We start from the raw sequence: 26,717 nt of genomic DNA on the forward strand, positions 1-26,717 counted from the left end.
CAAAATCGACGTAACTCGGCCTAAGAAAAACATTTTGAGTATTTGTTCACTGTTTTCAAATATAACCAATGAAACCATTATTTTTGTAATTTTTGCGTTAATTCAAGCAAATGTAACGATATTCATTCAACAAACTGTTAAAATTCAATTTTAAATAAGAAATCGTTGTCACGGATATTGTATCTTGAAGAAAAAAAACATGCGATTTTTTCGGTACACTTTTGAATGCATTTTTTTTTGGAGAAATGTTTGACCGAATTCAGCTTGAATTAACGCAAAAATTACAAAAATAATGGTTTCAGTGGTTATATTTGAAAACAGTGAACAAATACTCAAAATGTTTTTCTTAGGCCGAGTTACGTCGATTTTGAAAATGTTATTAAAAATCGAGGTACATTTTTATTTATTGTTCAATCGAGATGAAATCACTTTTAATGAGTGTTTTATAGGGAATTAAGCTGAATTCGGTCAAAAATTTCTCCAAAAAAAAATTCATTCAAAAAAGTACCGAAAAAATCGCAGGTTTTTCTTCTTCAAGACACAAAATCCGTGAATACGATTTCTTATTGAAAATTGATTTTTAACAGTTTTTTGAATGAATATCGTTACACTTGCTTGAATTAAAGCAAAAAGTATAAAAATAATGGTTTCAGTGGTTATTTTTGAAAATAGTGAAGAAATACTCAAAATATGCTTCTTTGGCCGTGAAACGTCGATTTTGAAAATGTTATTAAAAATCGAGGTACATTTTTATTTATTGTTCAATCGAGATGAAATCACTTTCAATGAGTGTTTTATTGGGAATTAAGCTGAATTCGGTCAAAAATTTCTCCAGAAAAAAATTCATTCAAAAAAGTACCGAAAAAATCGCAGGTTTTTCTTCTTCAAGACACAAAATCCGTGAATACGATTTCTTATTGAAAATTGATTTTTAACAGTTTTTTGAATGAATATCGTTACACTTGCTTGAATTAAAGCAAAAAGTATAAAAATAATGGTTTCAGTGGTTATTTTTGAAAATAGTGAAGAAATACTCAAAATATGCTTCTTTGGCCGTGAAACGTCGATTTTGAAAATGTTATTAAAAATCGAGGTACATTTTTATTTATTGTTCAATCGAGATGAAATCACTTTCAATGAGTGTTTTATTGGGAATTAAGCTGAATTCGGTCAAAAATTTCTCCAGAAAAAAATTCATTCAAAAAAGTACCGAAAAAATCGCAGGTTTTTCTTCTTCAAGACACAAAATCCGTGAATACGATTTCTTATTGAAAATTGAATTTTAACAGTTTATTGAATGAATATCGTTACATTGCTTGAATTAAAGCAAAAAGTATAAAAATAATGGTTTCAATGAATATATTTGAAAATAGTGAAGAAATACTCAAAGTATGCTTCTTTGGCCGTAAAACGTCGATTTTGAAAATGTTATTAAAAATCGAGGTAAATTTTTAATTATTGGTCAATCGAGATGAAATCACTTTTAATGAGTGTTTTATAGGGAGTAAGGCTGAATTCGGTCAAAAATTTCTCCAGAAAAAAATGCATTCAAAAGTGTACCGAAAAAATCGCATGTTTTTTTTCTTCAAGATACAAAATCCGTGACAACGATTTCTTATTTAAAATTGAATTTTAACAGTTTTTGAATGAATATCGTTACATTTGCTTGAATTAAAGCAAAAAGTATAAAAATAATGGTTTCAGTGGTTATTTTTGAAAATAGTGAAGAAATACTCAAAATATGCTTCTTTGGCCGTGAAACGTCGATTTTGAAAATGTTATTAAAAATCGAGGTACATTTTTATTTATTGTTCAATCGAGATGAAATCACTTTTAATGAGTGTTTTATGGGGAATTAAGCTGAATTCGGTCAAAAATTTCTCCAGAAAAAAATTCATTCAAAAAAGTACCGAAAAAATCCCAGGTTTTTCTTCTTCAAGACACAAAATCCGTGAATACGATTTCTTACTGAAAATTGAATTTTAACAGTTTTTTGAATGAATATCGTTACATTGCTTGAATTAAAGCAAAAAGTATAAAAATAATGGTTTCAGTGAACATATTTGAAAATAGTGAAGAAATACTCAAAGTATGCTTCTTTGGCCGTGAAACGTCGATTTTGAAAATGTTATTAAAAATCGAGGTAAATTTTTAATTATTGTTCAATCGAGATGAAATCACTTTCAAAGAGTGTTTTATAGGGAATTAAGCTGAATTCGGTCAAACATTTCTCCAAAAAAAAATGCATTCAAAAGTGTACCGAAAAAATCGCATGTTTTTTTTCTTCAAGATACAATATCCGTGACAACGATTTCTTATTTAAAATTGAATTTTAACAGTTTGTTGAATGAATATCGTTACATTTGCTTGAATTAACGCAAAAATTACAAAAATAATGGTTTCATTGGTTATATTTGAAAACAGTGAACAAATACTCAAAATGTTTTTCTTAGGCCGAGTTACGTCGATTTTGAAAATGTTATTAAAAATCGAGGTGCATTTTTATTTATTGTTCAATCGAGATGAAATCACTTTTAATGAGTGTTTTATAGGGAATTAAGCTGAATTCGGTCAAAAATTTCTCCTGAAAAAAATGCATTCAAAAAAGTACCGAAAAAATCGCATGTTTTTCTTCTTCAAGATACAAAATCCGTGACAACGATTTCTTATTGAAAAATTTAATTTTAACAGTTTTTTGATTGAATATCGTTACATTTGCTTGAATTAAAGCAAAAAGTATAAAAATAATGCTTTCAGTGAACATATTTGAAAATAGTGAAGAAATACTCAAAGTATGCTTCTTTGGCCGTGAAACGTCGATTTTGAAAATGTTATTAAAAATCGAGGTACATTTTTATTTATTGTTCAATCGAGATGAAATCACTTTTAATGAGTGTTTTATAGGGAATTAAGCTGAATTCGGTCCAAAATTTCTCCTGAAAAAAATGCATTCAAAAAAGTACCGAAAAAATCGCATGTTTTTCTTCTTCAAGATACAAAATCCGTGACAACGATTTCTTATTGAAAAATTTAATTTTAACAGTTTTTTGATTGAATATCGTTACATTTGCTTGAATTAAAGCAAAAAGTATAAAAATAATGGTTTCAGTGAACATATTTGAAAATAGTGAAGAAATACTCAAAGTAAGCTTCTTTGGCCGTGAAACGTCGATTTTGAAAATGTTATTAAAAATCGAGGTAAATTTTTAATTATTGTTCAATCGAGATGAAATCACTTTCAATGAGTGTTTTATAGGGAATTAAGCTGAATTCGGTCAAACATTTCTCCAGAAAAAAATGCATTCAAAAGTGTACCGAAAAAATCGCATGTTTTTTTTCTTCAAGATACAAAATCCGTGACAACGATTTCTTATTGAAAATTGAATTTTAACAGTTTGTTGAATGAATATCGTTACATTTGCTTGAATTAACGCAAAAATTACAAAAATAATGGTTTCAGTGGTTATATTTGAAAACAGTGAACAAATACTCAAAATGTTTTTCTTAGGCCGAGTTACGTCGATTTTGAAAATGTTATTAAAAATCGAGGTACATTTTTATTTATTGTTCAATCGAGATGAAATCACTTTTAATGAGTGTTTTATAGGGAATTAAGCTGAATTCGGTCAAAAATTTCTCCAGAAAAAAATTCATTCAAAAAAGTACCGAAAAAATCGCAGGTTTTTCTTCTTCAAGACACAAAATCCGTGAATACGATTTCTTATTGAAAATTGAATTTTAACAGTTTTTTGAATGAATATCGTTACACTTGCTTGAATTAAAGCAAAAAGTATAAAAATAATGGTTTCAGTGGTTATTTTTGAAAATAGTGAAGAAATACTCAAAATATGCTTCTTTGGCCGTGAAACGTCGATTTTGAAAATGTTATTAAAAATCGAGGTACATTTTTATTTATTGTTCAATCGAGATGAAATCACTTTCAATGAGTGTTTTATTGGGAATTAAGCTGAATTCGGTCAAAAATTTCTCCAGAAAAAAATTCATTCAAAAAAGTACCGAAAAAATCGCAGGTTTTTCTTCTTCAAGACACAAAATCCGTGAATACGATTTCTTATTGAAAATTTAATTTTAACAGTTTTTTGAATGAATATCGTTACATTGCTTGAATTAAAGCAAAAAGTATAAAAATAATGGTTTCAGTGGTTATATTTGAAAATAGTGAAGAAATACTCAAAGTATGCTTGTTTGGCCGTGAAACGTCGATTTTGAAAATGTTATTAAAAATCGAGGTAAATTTTTAATTATTGTTCAATCAAGATGAAATCACTTTCAAAGAGTGTTTTATAGGGAACGTAGAAAGCCAAAGTTTTTCCACAATACGTGACAACCATTTAATTTCTGAGCCTCCGTGGCTCAATGGTTAGCGCGTTCGGCTGTTAACCAATAGGTTAGTGGTTCGAGCCCACCCGGGAGCGGCGTTGTGGGATCTCAAATGTAACGTAGAAAGCCAAAGTTTTTCCACAATACCTGACGATTTAATTTTTGGGCTTCCGTGGCGCAATGGTTAGGGCGTTCGGCTGTTAACCAATAGGTTGGTGGTTCGAGCCCTCCCGGGCGCGGTGTTGTGGGATCTCAAACGTAACGTAGAAAGCCAAAGTTTTTCCACAATACCTGACGACCGTTTAATTTTTGGGCTTCCGTGGCGCAATGGTTAGCGCTTTCAGCTGTTAATCGAGAGGTTAGTGGTTCGAGCCCACCCGGGAGCGGCGTTGTGGGATCTCAAACGTAACGTAGAAAGCCAAAGTTTTTCCACAATACCTGACGACCATTTAATTTTTGGGCTTCCGTGGCGCAATGGTTAACGCGTTCGGCTGTTAACAAATAGGTTGGTGGTTCGAGCCCACCCGGGAGCGGTGTTGTGGGATCTCAAATGTAACGTAGAAAGCCAAAGTTTTTCCACAATACGTGACAACCATTTAATTTCTGAGCTTCCGTGGCTGAATGGTTAGCGCGTTCAGCTTTTAACCAATAGGGTGGTGGTTCGAGCCCACCCGGGAGCGGTGTTGTGGGATCTCAAATGTAACGTAGAAAGACAAAGTTTTTCCACAATACCTGACGACCATTTATTTTTTGGGCTTCCTTGGCGCAATGGTTAGCGCGTTCGGCTGTTAACCGAAAGGTTGGTGGTTCGAGACCAACCGAGAGAGGTGTTGTAGGGTCTCAGATGTAACGTAATAAGTCATAACTTATCCACAACACCTGACAACCATTTAATCTCTGAGCTTCCGTGGCTCAATGGTTAGCGCGTTCGTCGGGACGGAGATACGCAACCCAAAACGGACTAATTGGGCCGGCTATAGGGAAGACCTAATCCTACGCTACGGAGGGGGTCACACTCTTAAACTTACTTCACCTAAGGATCTTGATCGGGCTGCTGGTGATTTACAGTGCTCCATCATGGAGTCGTTCCACCGGAACTGCCCACTTAAGACCGTCAACCGCTCGAGGCTTGTCCCTTGGTGGAACGCGGATCTCAGCCGGCTTCGTAAATACACGCGCAGGCTCTTTAACAAAGCCAAGCGCACGGGTGACTGGGCTGGATACAGGCAGTCCCTTAACGCCTACAACAGGGCCATTAGAGCTGCTAAGAAGGACTCCTGGCGGACCTTCTGTGAGCAAATCTCCAATGTCCCTGCCACGGCTAGGGTCATGAAGATTCTAGCGCACGACAGCACACATCGACTTAATGCTATTAAGCTACGGGAGGGTGTGTACACTAAATCTGGGGCTGAGACTCTCAAGCATATGCTGGAGGTCCATTTTCCTGATTCTACTTTTATTAATCCAACAAACCCTGACTCTCTCTACCCTGTCCTGCACAGGGCTAAGAGGGAAGACTGGCTTGTAGCCAGACAGGTTGTCACGATTCCCAAGCTTCGGTGGGCTGTCAACTGTTTTGAGCCCTACAAGTCTCCGGGACCCGATGGGGTCTTCCCTCTGCTTTTGCAGGAGGGCTTAGACCACATCGCCTCTCCGCTATGCAAGATCTACAGACTTTGCATTGCTCTCGGTCACATACCTCGTGACTGGAAACGCTCTAGGGTCATCTTTATTCCCAAGCCCGGGAAGGCTTCCTATCTCGAGGCGAAAGCATTTAGACCCATATGCCTGACCTCCTTCTTCCTCAAAATTCTGGAGAAGTTGGTGGACAGGTACATCAGAGACGAGGTACTTTCGATAACTCCTCTCTCTTCTTCACAATTTGCCTACCAAAAAGGCAAATCCACTGAGACGGCCCTTCACGGCCTTACGAATTGCCTGGATAGGGCATTCGAGTTTCAGGAAATTTCACTGGCTGTCTTCCTCGATATCGAGGGGGCCTTTGACAAAGTCTCTAGCTCGGTTATTACTGAAGCTGTTGAGAGATTTGGCATCAGCGCCACTCTTGGCCGCTGGATCAAGTCCATGCTTACCGACCGCGAGGTGTCGGCGTCCCTCCTTGGGGACTCTCTAGGGGTGACTACCAGCAGGGGCTGCCCTCAGGGTGGAGTGCTCTCCCCCCTGTTGTGGTGCCTGGTGGTGGACGAGCTCCTGGGGAGGCTCGGGGGTGCTGGGGGCTGTTGCTGCTTCGGGTATGCGGACGATGTAGCGATAGTCTTTACGGGGAAGTTCCCGGATACTGTTACCGCGCTTATGAGATCTGCTCTCTCTAGCGTGGAGCAATGGTGTCAGGCGGTTAACCTCACCGTTAATCCTGATAAAACTGTCCTTGTTCCTTTTACGAGGAAGAATACTAAGGATCTGTTCAATGATATCTCTTTCTTTGGCCAGGTCCTGACAAAGTCCTCCGAGGTGAAATACCTGGGGGTGACTTTTGATTGTAGACTCACATGGAAGCCGCATCTTGATCGGTGTATTAAGAAGGCCAAGATGCTCTTCTGGAGGACCAGGAGCTCTGTCGGCCAGACTTGGGGCCTCAACCCCAAGGCTGTACACTGGCTCTATACTGGGATCATCAGACCCATACTATCTTACGGGGCACTTGTCTGGTGGACAAGGGTCCGGCTTAAGACGGTGCAGGCTGCCCTGCGCAAGCTTCAAAGGCTTGCCTGCATTGGTGTTACGGGGGCCATGAGATCGACCCCAACTGCTTCCCTGGAGGTGCTCCTTGACATGCTTCCTCTTCATCTCTTCATTGAGGAGGAGGCTGTCATGGGAGCCTACAGGCTCAACATTAGTGGCTGTTGGGTTCCAAGACTTTGGGATTACAGCCATACGAAGCTCTTTCGGGAGTACGCCGCACTTGAGCCGTCGCTTACGATGTGCTCTGACAAAACCGTTACCAGTTTTGATTTCACTAAGCCATTCAGTATCCACTTCCCCAGTCGGGCAGAGTGGACTAACCTGCTGCCTCTTGGCACTGGGGGTGAAACCATTTGGTTCACCGATGGCTCCAAGACTGATTCCGGCGCCGGCGCCGGCTATTACTGTCAAACCACAAGGGTCGGCTTTTCTGCTTGCCTGGGCACCTTCGCTAGTGTGTTCCAGGCTGAAATTGCCGCGATCTGTTATTGCACAGATTACTGTATTAACAAAGGGTATACCGGACGGACTGTGAGAATTTATTCTGACAGTCAGGCTGCCCTGAACGCTCTGAACCAGTGTCAGATTTCTTCTCAACTGGTGCGTAGCTGCCTCGACCTGCTAGCGCGACTGGCATCCTGCAACAGGGTTCTGCTGTACTGGGTGCCAGGGCATAGCGGTTATTATGGCAATGAGCAAGCCGATAGATTTGCGAAAAGGGGTGCGGAGGCCAAGCTCTTGGGGCCGGAGCCGGCCGTCCCCATCCCCTACAGGCACGTCAAACGGTGTCTGCATGACAGGTTGACTGTCATACAAAATCAGCTCTGGCACAGCATGGAGGGCCAGAGACAGACAAAGTTGTTTGTCGATGGTCCCTGCAGGTCTCGTGCTAGGGACCTAATTTCGCTCGGCAGATGGGATATTAGGCTGGCCACCGGTCTTTTGACCGGGCATTGCCGGCTTAATAGGCACCTCCATCTGATGGGTTTTGCCGACGACCCTCTCTGTAGGTCGTGTCAGGAGATGGAAGAAACATCCGCCCACGTACTTTGCGAGTGCGACTACTTCGCCTCGCTTAGATTAGAATATTTTGATTCACACACCCTGGAACCCTCGAGGGTCTCCTCTCTCACGGTGGAGCGAATTCTTCGCTACGCTGCAGCTACAGGCCTATTCAAGGCCTGATTACGAGGATGCACAATATGCCTTTGGCATCGGTGCTAGGGCGCGTACCCTCCTCATCAACAATAATAATAAATAGCGCGTTCGTCTGTTAACCGATAGGTTGGTGGTTCGAGCCCATCCGGGAGCGGTGTTGTGAGGTCTCAGATGTGACGTAAAAAGTCAAGGTTTTTACACAATACCTGACGAGCATTTAATTTTTAGCTTCCGTGGCGCAATGGTTAGCGCGTTCAGCAGTTAACAAATAGGTTAGTGGTTCGAGCCCACCCGGGAGCGGCGTTGTGGGATCTCAAACGTAACGTAGAAAGCCAAAGTTTTTCCACAATACCTGACGACCATTTAATTTTTGGGCTTCCGTGGCGCAATGGTTAACGCGTTCGGCTGTTAACCAATAGGTTGGTGGTTCGAGCCCACCCGGGAGCGGTGTTGTGGGATCTCAAATGTAACGTAGAAAGCCAAAGTTTTTCCACAATACGTGACGACCATTTAATTTCTGAGCTTCCGTGGCTCAATGGTTAGCGCGTTCGGCTGTTAACCAATAGGTTGGTGGTTCGAGCCCATCCGGGAGCGGTGTTGTGAGGTCTCAGAAGTGACGTAAAAAGTCAAGGTTTTTCCACAATACCTGACGAACATTTAATTTTTGGGCTTCCATGGCGCAATGGTTAGCGCGTTCGGCTGTTAACCGAAAGGTTGGTGGTTCGAGCCCAACCGGGAGAGGTGTTGTGGGGTCTCAGATGTAGCGTAAAAAGTCAAAACTTTTCCACAATACGTGACGACCATTTAATTTCTGAGCTTCCGTGGCTGAATGGTTAGCGCGTTCAGCTTTTAACCAATAGGGTGGTGGTTCGAGCTCACCCGGGAGCGGTGTTGTGGGATCTCAAATGTAACGTAGAAAGACAAAGTTTTTCCACAATACCTGACGACCATTTATTTTTTGGGCTTCCTTGGCGCAATGGTTAGCGCGTTCGGCTGTCAACCGAAAGGTTGGTGGTTCGAGCCCAACCGTGAGAGGTGTTGTAGGGTCTCAGATGTAACGTAATAAGTCATAACTTATCCACAATACCTGACAACCATTTAGTCTCTGAGCTTCCGTGGCTCAATGGTTAGCGCGTTCGACTGTTAACCAATAGGTTGGTGGTTCGAGCCCATCCGGGAGCGGTGTTGTGAGGTCTTAGATGTAACGTAAAATGTCAGAGTTTTTCCACAATACCTGACGAACATTTAAATTTTGGGCTTCCGTGGCGCAATGGTTAGCGCGTTCGGCTGTTAACCAATAGGTTGGTTGTTCGAGCCCATCCGGGAGCGGTGTTGTGAGGTCTCAGATGTAACGTAAAATGTCAGAGTTTTTCCACAATACCTGACGAACATTTAATTTTTGGGCTTCCTTGGCGCAATTATTAGCGCGTTCAACTGTTTATCGAAAGGCTGGTGGTTCAAGCCCACCCGGAAGAGGTGTTGTGGGGTCTCAGATGTAGCGTAAAAAGTCAAAACTTATCCACAATACGTGACAACCATTTAATTTCTGAGATTCCGTGGCTCAATGGTTAGCGCGTTCGGCTGTTAACCAATAGGTGTGTGGTTCGAGCCCATCCGGGAGCGGTGTTGTGACGTCTCAGATGTGATGTAAAAAGTCAAGGTTTTTTCCACAACACCTGACGACCATTTAAATTTTGGGCTTCCGTGGCGCAATGGTTAGCGCGTTCGGCTGTTAACCAATAGGTTGGTGGTTCGAGCCCATCCGGGAGCGGTGTTGTGAGGTCTCAGATGTAACGTAAAATGTCAAGGTTTTTACACAATACCTGACGAGCATTTAACTTTGGGCTTCCGTGGCTCAATGGTTAGCGCGTTCGGCTGTTAACCAATAGGTTGGTGGTTCGAGCCCATCCGGGAGCGGTGTTGTAAGGTCTCAGATGTGACGTAAAAAGTCAAGGTTTTTACACAATACCTGACGAGCATTTAACTTTGGGCTTCCGTGGCTCAATGGTTAGCGCGTTCGGCTGTTAACCAATAGGTTGGTGGTTCGAGCCCATCCGGGAGCGGTATTGTGACGTCTCAGATGTGACGTTAAAAGTCAAGGTTTTTCCAAAATACCTGACGACCATTTTAATTTTTGGGCTTCCGTGGCGCAATGGTTAGCGCGTTCAGCTGCTATTCAAAAGATTGGTGGTTTGAGCTCTCCCGGGAGCGGTGTTGTGACGTCTCAAATGTAACATAAAATGTCAGTGTTTTTCCACAATACCTGTCGAACATTGAATTTTTGGGCTTCCGTGGCGCAATGGTTAGCGCGTTCAGCTGTTAATCGAAAGGTTGGTGGTACGAGCCCACCCGGGAGAGGTGTTGTGGGGTCTCAGATGTAGCGTAAAAAGTCAAAACTCTTCCACAATACGTGAAAACCATTTAATTTCTGGGCTTCCGTGGCTCAATGATTAGCCCGTTCGGCTGTTAACCAATAGGTTGGTGGTTCGAGCCCACCCGGGAGCGGTGTTGTGGGATCTCAAATGTAACGTAAAATTTCAAGGTTTTTCCACAATACCTGACGAACATTTAATTTTTGGGCTTCCTTGGGGCAATGGTTAGCGCGTTCGGCTGTTAACCGAAAGGTTGGTGGTTCGATCCCAACCGGGAGAGGTGTTGTAGGGTATCAGATGTAACGTAATAAGTCATAACTTATCCACAATACCTGACAACCATTTAATTTCCAAGCTTCCTTGGCTCAATGGTTATCGCGTTCGGCTGTTAACCAATAGGTTTGTGGTTCGAGCCCATCCGGGATGCGGTGTTGTGAAGTCTCAGATGTAACGTAAAATGTCAGAGTTTTTCACAATACCTGACGAACATTTAATTTTTGGGCTTCCGTGGCGCAATGGTTAGCGCGTTCAGCTGTTAATCGAAAGGTTGAAGGTTCGAGCCCACCCGGGAGAGGTGTTGTGGGGTCTCATATGTAGCGTAAAAAGTCAAAACTTATCCACAATACGTGACAATCATTTAATTTCTGAGCTTCCGTGGCTCAATGGTTAGCGCGTTCGGCTGTTAACCAATAGGTTGGTGGTTCGAGCTCATCCGGGAGCGGTGTTGTGAGGTCTCAGATGTGACGTAAAAAGTCAAGGTTTTTACGCAAAACCTGACGAGCATTTAATTATTGTGCTTCCGTGGCGCAATGGTTAGCGCGTTCGGCTGTTAGCCAATAGGTTGGTGGTTCGAGCCCACCCGGGAGCAGTGTTGTGGGATCTCAAATGTAACGTAGAAAGCCAAAGTTTTTCCACAATACCTGACGACCATTTAATTTCTGAGCTTCCGTGGCTCAATGGTTAGCGCGTTCAGCTGTTAATCGAAAGGTTGGTGGTTGTGGGGTCTCAAATGTAACGTAGAAAGCCAAAGTTTTTCCACAATACCTGACAACCATTTAATTTCTGAGCTTCCGTGGCTCAATGGTTAGCGCGTTCGGCTGTTAGCCAATAGGTTGGTGCTTCAAGCATACCCGGGAGCGGTGTTGTGGGATCTCACATGTAACGTAGAAAGCCAAAGTTTTTCCACAATACCTGACGACCATTTAATTTTTGGGCTTCCTTGGCGCAATGGTTAGCGCGTTCGGCTGGTAACCGAAAGGTTGGTGGTTCAAGCCCACCCGGGAGCGGTGTTGTGGGATCACGAATGTAACGTAGAAAGCCAAAGTTTTTCCAGAATACCTGACGACCATTTAATTTTTGGGCTTCCGTGGCGCAATAATTAGCGCGTTCAGCTGTTAATCGAAAGGTTGGTGGTTCGAGCCCACCCGAGAGAGAGGTGTTGTGGGGTCTCAGATGTAGCGTAAAAAGTCAAAACTTTTCCACAATACGTGACAACCATTTAATTTCTGAGCTTTCGTGGCTCAATGGTTAGCGCGTTCGGCTGTTAGCCAATAGGTTGGTGGTTCGAGCCCACCCGGGAGCGGTGTTGTGGGATCTCAAATGTAACGTAGAAAGCCAAAGTTTTTCCACAATACCTGACGATCATTTAATTTTTGGGCTTCCGTGGCGCAATGGTTAGCGCGTTCAGCTGTTATTCAAAAGACTGGTGGTTTGAGCCCTTTCGGGAGCGGTGTTGTGAGGTCTCAGATGTGACGTAAAAAGTCAAGGTTTTTCCACAATACCTGACGACCATTTAATTTTTGAGCTTCCGTGGCGCAATGTTTAGCGCGTTCTTCTGTTAATCGAAAGGTTGGTGGTTCGAGCCCACCCGGGAGAGGTGTTGTGGGGTCTCAGATGTAGCGTAAAAAGTCAAAACTCTTCCACAATACGTGAAAACCATTTAATTTCTGGGCTTCCGTGGCTCAATGATTAGCCCGTTCGGCTGTTAACCAATAGGTTGGTGGTTCGAGCCCACCCGGGAGCGGTGTTGTGGGATCTCAAATGTAACGTAAAATTTCAAGGTTTTTCCACAATACCTGACGAACATTTAATTTTTGGGCTTCCTTGGGGCAATGGTTAGCGCGTTCGGCTGTTAACCGAAAGGTTGGTGGTTCGATCCCAACCGGGAGAGGTGTTGTAGGGTATCAGATGTAACGTAATAAGTCATAACTTATCCACAATACCTGACAACCATTTAATTTCCAAGCTTCCTTGGCTCAATGGTTATCGCGTTCGGCTGTTAACCAATAGGTTTGTGGTTCGAGCCCATCCGGGATGCGGTGTTGTGAAGTCTCAGATGTAACGTAAAATGTCAGAGTTTTTCACAATACCTGACGAACATTTAATTTTTGGGCTTCCGTGGCGCAATGGTTAGCGCGTTCAGCTGTTAATCGAAAGGTTGAAGGTTCGAGCCCACCCGGGAGAGGTGTTGTGGGGTCTCATATGTAGCGTAAAAAGTCAAAACTTATCCACAATACGTGACAATCATTTAATTTCTGAGCTTCCGTGGCTCAATGGTTAGCGCGTTCGGCTGTTAACCAATAGGTTGGTGGTTCGAGCTCATCCGGGAGCGGTGTTGTGAGGTCTCAGATGTGACGTAAAAAGTCAAGGTTTTTACGCAAAACCTGACGAGCATTTAATTATTGTGCTTCCGTGGCGCAATGGTTAGCGCGTTCGGCTGTTAGCCAATAGGTTGGTGGTTCGAGCCCACCCGGGAGCAGTGTTGTGGGATCTCAAATGTAACGTAGAAAGCCAAAGTTTTTCCACAATACCTGACGACCATTTAATTTCTGAGCTTCCGTGGCTCAATGGTTAGCGCGTTCAGCTGTTAATCGAAAGGTTGGTGGTTGTGGGGTCTCAAATGTAACGTAGAAAGCCAAAGTTTTTCCACAATACCTGACAACCATTTAATTTCTGAGCTTCCGTGGCTCAATGGTTAGCGCGTTCGGCTGTTAGCCAATAGGTTGGTGCTTCAAGCATACCCGGGAGCGGTGTTGTGGGATCTCACATGTAACGTAGAAAGCCAAAGTTTTTCCACAATACCTGACGACCATTTAATTTTTGGGCTTCCTTGGCGCAATGGTTAGCGCGTTCGGCTGGTAACCGAAAGGTTGGTGGTTCAAGCCCACCCGGGAGCGGTGTTGTGGGATCACGAATGTAACGTAGAAAGCCAAAGTTTTTCCAGAATACCTGACGACCATTTAATTTTTGGGCTTCCGTGGCGCAATAATTAGCGCGTTCAGCTGTTAATCGAAAGGTTGGTGGTTCGAGCCCACCCGAGAGAGAGGTGTTGTGGGGTCTCAGATGTAGCGTAAAAAGTCAAAACTTTTCCACAATACGTGACAACCATTTAATTTCTGAGCTTTCGTGGCTCAATGGTTAGCGCGTTCGGCTGTTAGCCAATAGGTTGGTGGTTCGAGCCCACCCGGGAGCGGTGTTGTGGGATCTCAAATGTAACGTAGAAAGCCAAAGTTTTTCCACAATACCTGACGATCATTTAATTTTTGGGCTTCCGTGGCGCAATGGTTAGCGCGTTCAGCTGTTATTCAAAAGACTGGTGGTTTGAGCCCTTTCGGGAGCGGTGTTGTGAGGTCTCAGATGTGACGTAAAAAGTCAAGGTTTTTCCACAATACCTGACGACCATTTAATTTTTGAGCTTCCGTGGCGCAATGTTTAGCGCGTTCTTCTGTTAATCGAAAGGTTGGTGGTTCGAGCCCACCCGGGAGAGATGTTGTGGGGTCTCAGATGTGACGTAAAAAGTCAAGGTTTTTCCACAATACCTGACGACCATTTAATTTTTGAGCTTCCGTGGCGCAATGGTTAGCGCGTTCTTCTGTTAATCGAAAGGTTGGTGGTTCGAGCCCACCCGGGAGAGGTGTTGTGGGGTCTCAGATGTAGCGTAAAAAGTCAAAACTTTTCCACAATACGTGACAACGATTTAATTTCTGAGCTTCCGTGGCTCAATGTTTAGCGTGTTCGGCTGTTAACCAATAGGTTGGTGGTTCGGGCCCACCCGGGAACGGTGTTGTGAGTTCTCAGATGTGACGTAAAATGTCAGAGTTTTTCCACAATACCTGACGAATATTTAATATTTGGGCTTCCTTGGCGCAATGGTTAGCGCGTTTGGCTGTTAACAGAAAGTTTGGTGGTTCGAGCACACCCGGGAGCGGTGCTATGAGGTCTCAGATGTTACGTAAAAAGTCAAAGTTTTTCCACAATACCGGACGACCATTTAATTTCAGAGCTTCCGTGGCTCAATGGCTAGCGCTTTCGGCTTTTAACCGAAATTTTGGTTTTTCGAGCCCATCCGGGAGCGTTTTGTGAGGTCTCAGATGTAACGTAAAAAGTCAGAGTTTTTCCACAATACATGACGACCATTTAATATTTAGGCTTCCGTGGCGCAATGGTTAGCGCGTTCAGCTGCTATTCAAAAGACTGGTGGTTTGAGCCCTCCCGGGAGCGGTGTTGTGACGTCTCGAATGTAACGTAAAATGTCAGAGTTTTTCCACAATACCTGACGAACATTTAATTTTTGGGCTTCCGTGGCGCAATAATTAGCGCGTTCAGCTGTTAATCGAAAGGTTGGTGGTTCGAGCCCACCCGGGAGAGGTTTTGTGGGGTCTCAGATGTAGCGTAAAATGTCAAAACTTTTCCACAATACGTAACAACCTTTTAATTTCTGAGCTTCCGTGGCTCAATGCTTAGCGCGTTCGGCTGTTAGCCAATAGGTTGGTGGTTCGAGCCCACCCGGGAGCGGTGTTGTGGGATCTCAAATGTAACGTAGAAAGCCAAAGTTTTTCCACAATACCTGACGACCATTTATTTTTTGGGCTTCCTTGGCGCAATGGTTAGAGCGTTCGGCTGTTAACCGAAAGGTTGGTGGTTCGAGCCCAACCGGAATAGGTGTTGTGACGTCTCAGGTGTGACGTAAAAAGCCAAGGTTTTTTCCACAACACCTGACGACCATTTAATTTTTGGGCTTCCGTGGCGCAATGGTTAGCGCGTTCGGCTTTTAACCAATAGGTTGGTGGTTCGAGCCCATCCGGGAGCGGTGTAGTGAGGTCTCAGATGTAACGTAAAATGTCAGAGTTTTTCCACAATACCTGACGAACATTTAATTTTTGGGCTTCCGTGCCGCAATGACTAGCGCGTTCAGCTGTTAATCGAAAGGTTGAAGGTTCGAGCCCACCCGGGAGAGGTGTTGTGGGGTCTCAGATGTAGCGTAAAAAGTCAAAACTTTTCCACAATACGTGACAACCATTTAATTTCTGAGCTTCCGTGGCTCAATGGTTAGCGCGTTCGGCTTTTAACCAATAGGTTGGTGGTTCGAGCCCATCCGGGAGCGGTGTTGTGACGTCTCAGATGTAACATAAAATGTCAGAGTTTTTCCACAATACCTGACGAACATTGAAATTTTGGGCTTCCGTGGCGCAATGGTTAGCGCGTTCAGCTGTTAACAGAAAGGTTGGTGGTTCGAGCACACCCGGGAGCGGTGCTATGAGGTCTCAGATGTTACGTAAAAAGTCAAAGTTTTTCCACAATACCGGACGACCATTTAATTTTTGGGCTTCCGTGGCGCAATGGTTAGCGCGTTCAGCTGCTATTCAAAAGACTGGTGGTTTGAGCCCTCCCGGGAGCGGTGTTGTGACGTCTCAGATGTAACATAAAATGTCAGAGTTTTTCCACAATACCTGACGAACATTGAAATTTTGGGCTTCCGTGGCGCAATGGTTAGCGCGTTCAGCTGTTAATCGAAAGGTTGGTGGTTCGAGCCCACCCGGGAGAGGTGTTGTGGGGTCTGAGATGTAGCGTAAAAAGTCAAAACTTTTCCACAATACGTGACAACCATTTAATTTCTGAGCTTCCGTGGCTCAATGGTTAGCGCGTTCGGCTGTTAACTAATAGGTTAGTGGTTCGAGCCCACCCGGGAGCAGCGTTGTGGGATCTCAAATGTAACGTAGAAAGCCAAAGTTTTTCCACAATACCTGACGATCATTTAATTTTTGGGCTTCCGTGGCGCAATGCTTAGGGCGTTCGGCTGTTAACCAATAGGTTGGTGGTTCGAGCCTATCTGGGAGAAGTGTTGTGACGTCTCAGATGTAACGTAAAATGTCAGAGTTTTTCCACAATACCTGACGAACATTTAATTTTTGGGCTTGCGTGGCGCAATGGTTAGCGCGTTCAGCTGTTAATCGAAAGGTTGTAGGTTCGAGCCCACCCGGGAGAGGTGTTGTTGGGTCTCATATGTAGCGTAAAAAGTCAAAACTTTTCCACAATACGTGACAACCATTTATTTTCTGAGCTTTCGTGGCTCAATGGTTAGCGCGTTCGGCTGTTAAACAATAGGTTGGTGGTTCGAGCCCACCCGGGAGCGGTGTTTTTGGATCTCAAATGTAACGTAAATAGCCAAAGTTTTTCTACAATACCTGACGACCATTTAATTTTTGGGCTTCCGTGGCGCAATGGTTAGTGCGTTCAGCTGTTAACCGAAAGGTTGGTGGTGCGAGCCCAAACGAGAGAGGATTTGTGGGGTCTCAGATGTAGCGTGAAAAGTCGTAACTTTTCAACAATACCTGACAACCATTTAATTTTTGGGCTTCCGTGGCGCAGTAATTAGCGCGTCCAGCTCTTAATCGAAAGGTTGGTGGTTCGAGCCCACCCGGAAGAGGTGTTGTGGGGTCTCAGATGTAGCGTTAAAAGTCAAAACTTTTCCACAATACGTGACAACCATTTAATTTTTGGGCTTCCTTGGCGCAATGGTTAGCGCGTTCGGCTGTTAACCGAAAGGATGGTGGTTCGAGCCCACCTGGGAGAGGTGTTGTAGGGTCTCAGATGTAACGTAAAAAGTCATAACTTATCCACAAAACCTGACAACCATTTATTTTCTGAGCTTTCGTGGCTCAATGGTTAGCGCGTTCGGCTGTTAACCAATAGGTTGGTGGTTCGAGCCCACCCGGGAGCGGTGTTTTTGGATCTCAAATGTAACGTAAATAGCCAAAGTTTTTCTACAATACCTGACGACCATTTAATTTTTGGGCTTCCGTGGCGCAATGGTTAGTGCGTTCAGCTGTTAACCGAAAGGTTGGTGGTTCGAGCCCAAACGAGAGAGGATTTGTGAAAAAGCCAACGGCACGCAGTGTTCCTAAGTGGTCTCCCTCCCAAGTAGTGACTGCGCTCGACGCTGCTTAACTTCGGTTATCGAACGAGAAACGGTGTATTCAGCGTGATATGGCCGTTGCCGAGAGTGCTAGTTAATAATTTGAATTTAATTAACTTTCATCACTATATAACAATAACAAAAAAGAAGATATGTTTGCTTTTTTCATATCTGGTGGAATTTGAAAGAGGAAACAAAAGTGAAAAGCCAACGGCACGCAGTATTCCCAAGTACTGTATGCGCTCGACGCTGCTTAACTTCGGTGATCGGACGTGAACCGGTGTTCTCAGCGTGATATGGCCGTTGCCGAGAGTGCTATTTAATAATTCGGATTTAAATTAAGTGAGACAAATTAACCTTCATCATTTAAAAACAATAACAAAAAGAAAACCCGTTTGCTTTTTACATATCTATTAAAATTTAAAAGAGGAAAAAAAAGTGAAAAAGCCAACGGCACGCAGTGTTCCTAAGTGGTCTCCCTCCCAAGTAATGACTGCGCTCGACGTTGCTTAACTTCGGTTATCGGACGAGAACCGGTGTATTCAGCGTGATATGGCCGTTGCCGAGAGTGCTAGATAATAATTCGAATTTAAATTAAGTGAGACAAATTAACCTTCATCTTTTTCAAACAATAACAAAAAAGAAAATATATTTGCTTTTTTCATATCTATTAAAATTTAAAAGAGGAAAAAAAAGTGAAAAAGCCAACGGCACGCAGTGTTCCTAAGTGGTCTCCCTCCCAAGTAATGACTGCGCTCGACGCTGCTTAACTTCGGTTATCGGACGAGAACCGGTGTATTCAGCGTGATATGGCCGTTGCCGAGAGTGCTAGATAATAATTCGAATTTAAATTAAGTGAGACAAATTTACCTTCATCTTTTTCAAACAATAACAAAAAAGAAAATATGTTTGCTTTTTTCATATCTATTGGAATTTAAAAGAGGAAAAAAAAGTGAAAAAGTTAACGGCACGCAGTGTTCCTAAGTGGTCGCCCTCCCAAGTACTGACTGCGCTCGACGCTGCTTAACTTCGGTTATCGGACGAGAACCGGTGTATTCAGCGTGATATGGCCGTTGCCGAGAGAGCTAGTTAATAATTTGAATTTAATTAACCTTCATCTTTATAAAACAATAACAAAAAGAAGATATGTTTGCTTTTTTCATATCTGGTGGAATTTAAAAGAGGAAACAAAAGTGAAAAAGCAAACGGCACGCAGTATTCCCAAGTACTGACTGCGCTCGACGCTGCTAACGTCGGCGATCGGACGAGAACCGGTGTTCTCAGCGTGATATGGCCGTTGCCGAGAGTGCTAGATAATAATTCGAATTTAAATTAAGTGAGACAAATTAACCTTCATCTTTTTCAAACAATAACAAAAAGAAAATATGTTTGCTTTTTTCATATCTATTGGAATTTAAAAGAGAAAAAAAAAGTGAAAAAGCTAACGGCACGCAATGTTCCTAAGTGGTCGCCCTCCCAAGTACTGACTGCGCTCGACGCTGCTTAACTTCGGTTATCGGACGAGAACCGGTGTATTCAGCGTGATTTGGCCGTTGCCGAGAGTGCTAGTTAATAATTCGAATTTAAATTAAGTGAGACAAATTAACCTTCATCATTTTAAAACAATAACAAAAAGAAAACATGTTTGCTTTTTTCATATCTATTAAAATTTAAAAGAGGAAAAAAAAGTGAAAAAGTCAACGGCACGCAGTGTTCCTATCCTAAGTGGTCTCCCTCCCAAGTAGTGACTGCGCTCGACGCTGCTTAACTTCGGTTATCGGACGGGAATCGGTGTATTCAGCGTGATATGGCCGTTGCCGAGAGTGCTAGTTAATAATTTGAATTTAATTAACTTTCATCTTTATAAAACAATAACAAAAAGAAGATATGTTTGCTTTTTTCATATCTGGTGGAATTTGAAAGAGGAAACAAAAGTGAAAAAAGCAAACGGCACGCAGTATTCCCAAGTACTGACTGCGCTCGACGCTGCTAACGTCGGCGATCGGACGAGATCCGGTGTTCTCAGCGTGATATGGCCGTTGCCGAGAGTGCTAGATAATAATTCGAATTTAAATTAAGTGAGACAAATTAACCTTCATCTTTTTCAAACAATAACAAAAAGAAAATATGTTTGCTTTTTTCATATCTATTGGAATTTAAAAGAGGAAAAAAAAGTGAAAAAGCTAACGGCAAGCAGTGTTCCTAAGTGGTCGCCCTCCCAAGTACTGACTGCGCTCGACGCTGCTTAACTTCGGTGATCGGACGTGAACCGGTGTATTCAGCGTGATATGGCCGTTGCCGAGAGTGCTAGTTAATAATTCGAATTTAAATTAAGTGAGACAAATCAACCTTCATCATTTTAAAACAATAACAAAAAGAAAACATGTTTGCTTTTTTCATATCTATTAAAATTTAAAAGAGGAAAAAAAAGTGAAAAAGTCAACGGCACGCAGTGTTCCTATCCTAAGTGGTCTCCCTCCCAAGTAGTGACTGCGCTCGACGCTGCTTAACTTCGGTGATCGGACGTGAACCGGTGTATTCAGCGTGATATGGCCGTTGCCGAGAGTGCTAGTTAATAATTCGAATTTAAATTAAGTGAGACAAATTAACCTTCATCATTTTAAAACAATAACAAAAAGAAAACATGTTTGCTTTTTTCATATCTATTAAAATTTAAAAGAGGAAAAAAAAGTGAAAAAGTCAACGGCACGCAGTGTTCCTATCCTAAGTGGTCTCCCTCCCAAGTAGTGACTGCGCTCGACGCTGCTTAACTTCGGTTATCGGACGAGAACCGGTGTATTCAGCGTGATATGGCCGTTGCCGAGAATGCTAGTTAATAATTTGAATTTAATTAACTTTCATCTTTATAAAACAATAACAAAAAGTAGATATGTTTGCTTTTTTCATATCTGGTGGAATTTGAAAGAGCAAACAAAAGTGAAAAAACAAACGGCACGCAGTATTCCCAAGTACTGTATGCGCTCGACGCTACTTAACTTCGGTGATCGGACGTGAACCGGTGTTTTCAGCGTGATATGGCCGTTGCCGAGAGTGCTAGTTAATAATTCGAATTTAAATTAAGTGAGACAAATTAACCTTCATCATTTTAAAACTATAACAAAAAGAAAACATGTTTGCTTTTTTCATATCTATTAAAATTTAAAAGAGGAAAAAAAAGTGAAAAAGCCAACGGCACGCAGTGTGCCTAAGTGGTCTCTCTCCCAAGTAGTGACTGCGCTCGACGCTGCTTAACTTCGGTTATCGGACGGGAATCGGTGTATTCAGCGTGATATGGCCGTTGCCGAGAGTGCTAGTTAATAATTTGAATTTAATTAACTTTCATCTTTATAAAACAATAACAAAAAGAAGATATGTTTGCTTTTTTCATATCTATTGGAATTTAAAAGAGGAAAAAAAGTGAAAAAGCAAACGGCACGCAGTATTCCCAAGTACTGTATGCGCTCGACGCTGCTTTACTTCGGTGATCGGACGTGAACCGGTGTTTTCAGCGTGATTTGGCCGTTGCCGAGAGTGCTAGATAATAATTCGAATTTAAATTAAGTGAGACAAATTAACCTTCATCTTTTTCAAACAATAACAAAAAGAAAATATGTTTGCTTTTTTCATATCTATTGGAATTTAAAAGAGGAAAAAAAAGTGAAAAAGCTAACGGCAAGCAGTGTTCCTAAGTGGTCGCCCTCCCAAGTACTGACTGCGCTCGACGCTGCTTAACTTCGGTGATCGGACGTGAACCGGTGTATTCAGCGTGATATGGCCGTTGCCGAGAGTGCTAGTTAATAATTCGAATTTAAATTAAGTGAGACAAATTAACCTTCATCATTTTAAAACAATAACAAAAAGAAAACAAGTTTGCTTTTTTCATATCTATTAAAATTTAAAAGAGGAAAAAAAAGTGAAAAAGTCAACGGCACGCAGTGTTCCTATCCTAAGTGGTCTCCCTCCCAAGTACTGACTGCGCTCGACGCTGCTTAACTTCGGTTATCGGACGAGAACCGGTGTATTCAGCGTGATATGGCCGTTGCCGAGAATGCTAGTTAATAATTTGAATTTAATTAACTTTCATCTTTATAAAACAATAACCAAAAGTAGATATGTTTGCTTTTTTCATATCTGGTGGAATTTGAAAGAGCAAACAAAAGTGAAAAAACAAACGGCACGCAGTATTCCCAAGTACTGTATGCGCTCGACGCTACTTAACTTCGGTGATCGGACGTGAACCGGTGTTTTCAGCGTGATATGGCCGTTGCCGAGAGTGCTAGTTAATAATTCGAATTTAAATTAAGTGAGACAAATTAACCTTCATCATTTTAAAACTATAACAAAAAGAAAACATGTTTGCTTTTTTCATATCTATTAAAATTTAAAAGAGGAAAAAAAAGTGAAAAAGCCAACGGCACGCAGTGTGCCTAAGTGGTCTCTCTCCCAAGTAGTGACTGCGCTCGACGCTGCTTAACTTCGGTTATCGGACGGGAATCGGTGTATTCAGCGTGATATGGCCGTTGCCGAGAGTGCTAGTTAATAATTTGAATTTAATTAACTTTCATCTTTATAAAACAATAACAAAAAGAAGATATGTTTGCTTTTTTCATATCTATTGGAATTTAAAAGAGGAAAAAAAGTGAAAAAGCAAACGGCACGCAGTATTCCCAAGTACTGTATGCGCTCGACGCTGCTTTACTTCGGTGATCGGACGTGAACCGGTGTTTTCAGCGTGATTTGGCCGTTGCCGAGAGTGCTAGTTAATAATTCGAATTTAAATTAAGTGAGACAAATTAACCTTCATCATTTTAAAACAATAACAAAAAGAAAACGTGTTTGCTTTTTTCATATCTATTTAAATTTAAAAGAGGAAAAAAAGTGAAAAAGCCAACGGCACGCAGTGTTCCTAAGTGGTCTCCCTCCCAAGTAATGACTGCGCTCGACGCTGCTTAACTTCGGTTATCGGACGAGAATCGGTGTATTCAGCGTGATATGGCCGTTGCCGAGAGTGCTAGTTAATAATTGAATTTAATTAACTTTCATCTTTATAAAACAATAACAAAAAGAAGATATGTTTGCTTTTTTCATATCTGGTGGAATTTGAAAGAGGAAACAAAAGTGAAAAAGCAAACGGCACGCAGTATTCCCAAGTACTGACTGCGCTCGACGCTGCTAACTTCGGCGATCGGACGAGAACCGGTGTTCTCAGCGTGATATGGCCGTTGCCGAGAGTGCTAGATAATAATTCGAATTTAAATTAAGTGAGACAAATTAACCTTCATCTTTTTCAAACAATAACAAAAAGAAAATGTGTTTGCTTTTTTCATATCTATTGGAATTTAAAAGAGAAAAAAAAAGTGAAAAAGCTAACGGCACGCAGTGTTCCTAAGTGGTCGCCCTCCCAAGTACTGACTGCGCTCGACGCTGCTTAACTTCGGTTATCGGACGAGAACCGGTGTATTCAGCGTGATATGGCCGTTGCCGAGAGTGCTAGTTAATAATTCGAATTTAAATTAAGTGAGACAAATTAACCTTCATCATTTTAAAACAATAACAAAAAGAAAACATGTTTGCTTTTTTCATATCTATTAAAATTTAAAAGAGGAAAAAAAAGTGAAAAAGCCAACGGCACGCAGTGTTCCTAAGTGGTCTCCCTCCCAAGTAGTGACTGCGCTCGACGCTGCTTAACTTCGGTTATCTGACGAGAACCGGTGTATTCAGCGTGATATGGCCGTTGCCGAGAGTGCTAGTTAATAATTCGAATTTAAATTAAGTGAGACATATTAACCTTCATCATTTTAAAACAATAACAAAAAGAAAACATGTTTGCTTTTTTCATATCTATTAAAATTTAAAAGAGGAAAAAAAAGTGAAAAAGTCAACGGCACGCAGTGTTCCTATCCTAAGTGGTCTCCCTCCCAAGTAGTGACTGCGCTCGACGCTGCTTAACTTCGGTTATCGGACGAGAACCGGTGTATTCAGCGTGATATGGCCGTTGCCGAGAGTGCTAGTTAATAATTTGAATTTAATTAACTTTCATCTTTATAAAACAATAACAAAAAGTAGATATGTTTGCTTTTTTCATATCTGGTGGAATTTGAAAGAGCAAACAAAAGTGAAAAAACAAACGGCACGCAGTATTCCCAAGTACTGTATGCGCTCGACGCTACTTAACTTCGGTGATCGGACGTGAACCGGTGTTTTCAGCGTGATATGGCCGTTGCCGAGAGTGCTAGTTAATAATTCGAATTTAAATTAAGTGAAACAAATTAACCTTCATCATTTTAAAACTATAACAAAAAGAAAACATGTTTGCTTTTTTCATATCTATTAAAATTTAAAAGAGGAAAAAAAAGTGAAAAAGCCAACGGCACGCAGTGTGCCTAAGTGGTCTCTCTCCCAAGTAGTGACTGCGCTCGACGCTGCTTAACTTCGGTTATCGGACGGGAATCGGTGTATTCAGCGTGATATGGCCGTTGCCGAGAGTGCTAGTTAATAATTTGAATTTAATTAACTTTCATCTTTATAAAACAATAACAAAAAGAAGATATGTTTGCTTTTTTCATATCTGGTGGAATTTGAAAGAGGAAACAAAAGTGAAAAAAGCAAACGGCACTTTTTGCTTTAATTCAAGCAAATGTAACGATATTCATTCAAAAAACTGTTAAAATTCAATTTTTCAATAAGAAATCGTTGTCACGGATTTTGTATCTTGAAGAAGAAAAACATGCGATTTTTTTCGGTACTTTTTTGAATGCATTTTTTTCAGGAGAAATTTTTGACCGAATTCAGCTTAATTCCCTATAAAACACTCATTGAAAGTGATTTCATCTCGATTGAACAATAATTAAAAATTTACCTCGATTTTTAATAACATTTTCAAAATCGACGTTTCACGGCCAAAGAAGCATACTTTGAGTATTTCTTCACTATTTTCAAATATAACCACTGAAACCATTATTTTTATACTTTTTGCTTTAATTCAAGCAATGTAACGATATTCATTCAAAAAACTGTTAAAATTAAATTTTTCAATAAGAAATCGTTGTCACGGATTTTGTATCTTGAAGAAGAAAAACATGCGATTTTTTCGGTACTTTTTTGAATGCATTTTTTTCTAAAAATTTTTGACCGAATTCAGCTTAATTCCCTATAAAACACTCATTAAAAGTGATTTCATCTCGATTGAACAATAAATAAAAATGTACCTCGATTTTTAATAACATTTTCAAAATCGACGTTTCACGGCCAAAGAAGCATATTTTGAATATTTCTTCACTATTTTCAAATATAACCACTGAAACCATTATTTTTATACTTTTTGCTTTAATTCAAGCAAATGTAACGATATTCATTCAAAAAACTGTTAAAATTCAATTTTTCAATAAGAAATCGTTGTCACGGATTTTGTATCTTGAAGAAGAAAAACATGCGATTTTTTTCGGTACTTTTTTGAATGCATTTTTTTCTGGAGAAATTTTTGACCGAATTCAGCTTAATTCCCTATAAAACACTCATTGAAAGTGATTTCATCTCGATTGACCAATAATTAAAAATTTACCTCGATTTTTAATAACATTTTCAAAATCGACGTTTTACGGCCAAAGAAGCATACTTTGAGTATTTCTTCACTATTTTCAAATATATTCATTGAAACCATTATTTTTATACTTTTTGCTTTAATTCAAGCAATGTAACGATATTCATTCAAAAAACTGTTAAAATTCAATTTTCAATAAGAAATCGTATTCACGGATTTTGTGTCTTGAAGAAGAAAAACCTGCGATTTTTTCGGTACTTTTTTGAATGAATTTTTTTCTGGAGAAATTTTTGACCGAATTCAGCTTAATTCCCAATAAAACACTCATTGAAAGTGATTTCATCTCGATTGAACAATAAATAAAAATGTACCTCGATTTTTAATAACATTTTCAAAATCGACGTTTCACGGCCAAAGAAGCATATTTTGAGTATTTCTTCACTATTTTCAAAAATAACCACTGAAACCATTATTTTTATACTTTTTGCTTTAATTCAAGCAAGTGTAACGATATTCATTCAAAAAACTGTTAAAATTCAATTTTCAATAAGAAATCGTATTCACGGATTTTGTGTCTTGAAGAAGAAAAACCTGCGATTTTTTCGGTACTTTTTTGAATGAATTTTTTCTGGAGAAATTTTTGACCGAATTCAGCTTAATTCCCTATAAAACACTCATTAAAAGTGATTTCATCTCGATTGAACAATAAATAAAAATGTACCTCGATTTTAAATAACATTTTCAAAATCGACGTAACTCGGCCTAAGAAAAACATTTTGAGTATTTGTTCACTGTTTTCAAATATAACCACTGAAACCATTATTTTTGTAATTTTTGCGTTAATTCAAGCAAATGTAACGATATTCATTCAACAAACTGTTAAAATTCAATTTTCAATAAGAAATCGTTGTCACGGATTTTGTATCTTGAAGAAAAAAAACATGCGATTTTTTCGGTACACTTTTGAATGCATTTTTTTCTGGAGAAATGTTTGACCGAATTCAGCTTAATTCCCTATAAAACACTCATTGAAAGTGATTTCATCTCGATTGAACAATAATTAAAAATTTACCTCGATTTTGAATAACATTTTCAAAATCGACGTTTCACGGCCAAAGAAGCTTACTTTGAGTATTTCTTCACTATTTTCAAATATGTTCACTGAAACCATTATTTTTATACTTTTTGCTTTAATTCAAGCAAATGTAACGATATTCAATCAAAAAACTGTTAAAATTAAATTTTTCAATAAGAAATCGTTGTCACGGATTTTGTATCTTGAAGAAGAAAAACATGCGATTTTTTCGGTACTTTTTTGAATGCATTTTTTTCAGGAGAAATTTTGGACCGAATTCAGCTTAATTCCCTATAAAACACTCATTAAAAGTGATTTCATCTCGATTGAACA

At 40.8% G+C, this 26,717-nt stretch overlaps 2 non-coding genes and 19 pseudogenes across 2 annotated transcripts; 2 read left to right on the plus strand and 19 right to left on the minus strand.

Moving 5' to 3' along the window:
- Positions 1 to 11,787: 11,787 nt before the first annotated feature.
- TRNAT-GGU (transfer RNA threonine (anticodon GGU)) lies at positions 11,788 to 11,860 on the plus strand. The gene has a single exon. It is a non-coding gene; the product is annotated as a tRNA-Thr (tRNA).
- Positions 11,861 to 13,677: 1,817 nt separating this feature from the next.
- Positions 13,678 to 13,750, plus strand: TRNAT-GGU (transfer RNA threonine (anticodon GGU)). Its single transcript has one exon. It is a non-coding gene; the product is annotated as a tRNA-Thr (tRNA).
- A 3,983-nt stretch (positions 13,751 to 17,733) lies between these two features.
- LOC149650110 (5S ribosomal RNA) lies at positions 17,734 to 17,852 on the minus strand (annotated as a pseudogene).
- A 122-nt stretch (positions 17,853 to 17,974) lies between these two features.
- On the minus strand, positions 17,975 to 18,077 carry LOC149650111 (5S ribosomal RNA; annotated as a pseudogene).
- Positions 18,078 to 18,214: 137 nt separating this feature from the next.
- Positions 18,215 to 18,333, minus strand: LOC149650112 (5S ribosomal RNA; annotated as a pseudogene).
- Positions 18,334 to 18,471: 138 nt separating this feature from the next.
- Positions 18,472 to 18,590, minus strand: LOC149650113 (5S ribosomal RNA; annotated as a pseudogene).
- A 138-nt stretch (positions 18,591 to 18,728) lies between these two features.
- On the minus strand, positions 18,729 to 18,847 carry LOC149650114 (5S ribosomal RNA; annotated as a pseudogene).
- A 361-nt stretch (positions 18,848 to 19,208) lies between these two features.
- Positions 19,209 to 19,327, minus strand: LOC149650115 (5S ribosomal RNA; annotated as a pseudogene).
- A 137-nt stretch (positions 19,328 to 19,464) lies between these two features.
- Positions 19,465 to 19,588, minus strand: LOC149650116 (5S ribosomal RNA; annotated as a pseudogene).
- A 362-nt stretch (positions 19,589 to 19,950) lies between these two features.
- Positions 19,951 to 20,069, minus strand: LOC149650117 (5S ribosomal RNA; annotated as a pseudogene).
- Positions 20,070 to 20,206: 137 nt separating this feature from the next.
- On the minus strand, positions 20,207 to 20,330 carry LOC149650118 (5S ribosomal RNA; annotated as a pseudogene).
- Positions 20,331 to 20,467: 137 nt separating this feature from the next.
- LOC149650119 (5S ribosomal RNA) lies at positions 20,468 to 20,591 on the minus strand (annotated as a pseudogene).
- Positions 20,592 to 20,953: 362 nt separating this feature from the next.
- LOC149650120 (5S ribosomal RNA) lies at positions 20,954 to 21,072 on the minus strand (annotated as a pseudogene).
- Positions 21,073 to 21,433: 361 nt separating this feature from the next.
- On the minus strand, positions 21,434 to 21,552 carry LOC149650121 (5S ribosomal RNA; annotated as a pseudogene).
- A 137-nt stretch (positions 21,553 to 21,689) lies between these two features.
- On the minus strand, positions 21,690 to 21,813 carry LOC149650122 (5S ribosomal RNA; annotated as a pseudogene).
- A 362-nt stretch (positions 21,814 to 22,175) lies between these two features.
- On the minus strand, positions 22,176 to 22,294 carry LOC149650123 (5S ribosomal RNA; annotated as a pseudogene).
- Positions 22,295 to 22,654: 360 nt separating this feature from the next.
- Positions 22,655 to 22,773, minus strand: LOC149650124 (5S ribosomal RNA; annotated as a pseudogene).
- Positions 22,774 to 23,133: 360 nt separating this feature from the next.
- LOC149650125 (5S ribosomal RNA) lies at positions 23,134 to 23,252 on the minus strand (annotated as a pseudogene).
- Positions 23,253 to 23,389: 137 nt separating this feature from the next.
- Positions 23,390 to 23,508, minus strand: LOC149650126 (5S ribosomal RNA; annotated as a pseudogene).
- Positions 23,509 to 23,645: 137 nt separating this feature from the next.
- Positions 23,646 to 23,769, minus strand: LOC149650127 (5S ribosomal RNA; annotated as a pseudogene).
- Positions 23,770 to 24,131: 362 nt separating this feature from the next.
- On the minus strand, positions 24,132 to 24,250 carry LOC149650128 (5S ribosomal RNA; annotated as a pseudogene).
- Positions 24,251 to 26,717: the final 2,467 nt, after the last annotated feature.

The sequence above is a fragment of the Phalangium opilio genome, unplaced genomic scaffold, assembly GCF_054372755.1.
Source record: "Phalangium opilio isolate 3A_F unplaced genomic scaffold, DU_Popi_V2 ptg000087l_1, whole genome shotgun sequence".
Lineage (NCBI taxonomy): Eukaryota > Metazoa > Arthropoda > Arachnida > Opiliones > Phalangiidae > Phalangium > Phalangium opilio.